The following is a 2,671-nucleotide window of genomic DNA, read 5'->3' on the forward strand; positions in this document are numbered from 1 at the left end:
ATACCTGCAGCCAGAAGAGGGAACTAGATCTCATTACAGGTGGTTCTGAGCCACCATGTGGTTGCTGGGAATTGAACTCAGGACTTCTGTAAGAGCAGCCAGTGCTCTTAACCTCTGGGCCATCTCTCCAGCCCCCCTCTTTCATTCTTTAAAGGTAGATAACAGAAATTCTTGAACTGGTTTGAAACAGACTGTGGACACCAGCTCACACCAAGCTTTCCTGAGAATTCACTTCAACAAAGAGGAGGCATAGCCTGGATGTCACCCAACATTTCCATTTATTTTGAGGCCACTAAAACGAATAAAGATGCATTATTTTTTCTGACCACATCATTGGAAGCTTGTTTTACTTGCTTATTCCTTAGAGTGTAGATGAATGGGTTCAGTAAAGGGGCAACTGAGTTATTAAGCACAGCCATACCCTTATTGAAGGCAACTCCTTCTGTTGCTGAAGGCTTTATGTACAAGAAGATGCAGCTTCCATAAGAGAGGGAGATGACAACCATGTGGGAGGAACATGTGGAAAAGGCCTTCTTCCTCTGCTGTGCAGAAGGGATCTTCAGAATGGTCCTGATGATGCGAGTGTAGGAGAGAATCACCAGCACAAGGGTGACTATCAAGGTCACCACTGCTAAGAGAAAGTCAAAGCGTTCCAACATCCGTGTGTCTGAGCAAGCTATTTCTATGAGGGGCCCATAGTCACAGTAATAATGATTGAGCACATGGATGCACAGAAGTCCAGCTGACTGGTCAAGATGATTGGGAATAAGATGATTAGGAAGCCACTCAGCCAAGAGCAGAGGACCAGTAGGGTGCAGACCTTGTTGTTCATGATGGTGGTGTAGTGCAGGGGTTTGCAGATGGCCACATAGCGGTCATAGGACATGGCAGTCAGAAGGCAGAATTCAGTGGCTCCAAAGAAGATGGCAAAGAAGTACTGAGTGAAGCAGTCAGCAAAGCTGATGGTCTTAATTCCTGTAGAGATGCTGACGAGCATTTGAGGAGTAAAAGTGGATGTGAAGGAGATTTCCAGGAAGGAGAATTTCCTGAGGAAGAAGTACATGGGTGTCTGGAGGTGGGAATCCAGCAATGTGAGGATGATGAAGGTGAGATTTCCTATAATGCTGAGAATGTATGTGAGGAGGAAGAATAGGAAAACACAGATTTGAATCTCTGGTGCATCTGTTAAAGTCTGTTACCTTTGTTGATGCTGCATTTGTGCAATGATGCCAGGATGTGTGTTTAATTATGTAAAGCTGTGTTGCATCTGTTTGGCTCTTCCGGCCTAAGCACCTAATGGGTTAAGAGCTGAAGGGCCAATAGCTAGGCAGAGAAAGGATGGGTGTGTCTGTCAGGCAGAGAGAATCAATAGGAGACATCTGGGCTGAAGAGAGAAGAGAAATAGCTCAGGGGTTAAGAGCACTTAGTGCTATTGCAGAGGTCCTGGGTTCAGTTCCCAGCACAGGCAGGGTAGCTTAGAACAGGGAGAGGAAAGGAAGGGAGGGGAGGGGAGGGGATGAGAGGAGAGGAGAGGAGAGGATAGAAGAGAGTCGTTGCAGATAAAGTGTTCAATAGATAAAGTGTTCAATAATAGCATCGCAGAATTCCAAACCCAGACTTACAATGACTCCAGGGCAGATTACCAACAAAGCAATTAATCAGCAAGTGCCAAATAGCCAGTACAGACTCTGGTGTTCATGATGGCTGTGTAATGAAGGGATTTACAAATGGCCATGTAGCGGTCATAGGACATGATAGCCAGCAAGAAAAACTGTGCTATCCCGAAGATAAGGCCAGCAAATAATTGTGTGAAGCAGGCCTCAATGGAAATAGTTTTATCCTTGGTCACTATGCTGACCAGGAATCTAGGGATGCAGATAGATGTCAGTGAGATTTCTGGGAAGGAAAACTTCTGAAGGAAGAAATACATGGGTGTTTTGAGGTGGGAATCCAGCAGATTCAGAAGGATAATGATAAGGTTTCCAGTGACGCTCAGCAGATAAGTTATAAATAGGAAAAAGAACGTTACAATTTTCCACATTGTGTCTTCTGTCCAAGAAGAGAAGAAGAATGAATGTTGTCACCAATGTGTGGTTCCTCATGTCTAAATGTCTTCTAAATCCTCTCATCCTGGAGAAAAATAATACATGTGAGTTGATGTGTTCTCTTCTGTAAATATTTGAAGGTGATATTAAGAATCCAGCAAGTTGTACCACCAGCAAGGATCTGGTCAAGATGGGAGAGCCAGCTGACATCCAGGGTTCTTCAGCACATGAACTTACTCCAAGAGGATCATTTCCCAGTATGTTTTCATGTCCACCAGTGCAGTATTTTTTGGAAGACCCAGAAATTTCTAGAAACTTAAGGCTGCATATTCCCCAAGTTCCTCCCTCGCATCCAGATTTCAAACTGCCTTCATTTGCACCTCTGAAAAGAGCTATCCAGATTCCTCAAGAGCCTATAAGCAACTCAAGTCTGCAAACGTCTCAAAATCCCCTAATGTACCCAGGAATTCCAATGCAATTAAGGCTCCAAAATCATCTATCATCTGTAAGCCAACTCAATTACCAAATGTATCAAAGTCCCCCATTACCTTCAGGAACACCAATGCAATCAAGTTTCCAATGGCATTCATATCCTAAAAGGAGCCTAGGCCCCCAAGTAACCCCTG

The 2,671-nt window shown here is 44.3% G+C and overlaps 2 pseudogenes; both read right to left on the reverse strand.

Annotated features, from left to right (window-relative positions):
• Nucleotides 1–278: 278 nt before the first annotated feature.
• LOC114681798 lies at nt 279–1,189 on the reverse strand (annotated as a pseudogene).
• A 379-nt stretch (nt 1,190–1,568) lies between these two features.
• On the reverse strand, nt 1,569–2,102 carry LOC114681799 (annotated as a pseudogene).
• Nucleotides 2,103–2,671: the final 569 nt, after the last annotated feature.

The sequence above is a fragment of the Peromyscus leucopus genome, chromosome 18, assembly GCF_004664715.2.
Source record: "Peromyscus leucopus breed LL Stock chromosome 18, UCI_PerLeu_2.1, whole genome shotgun sequence".
NCBI lineage: Eukaryota > Metazoa > Chordata > Mammalia > Rodentia > Cricetidae > Peromyscus > Peromyscus leucopus.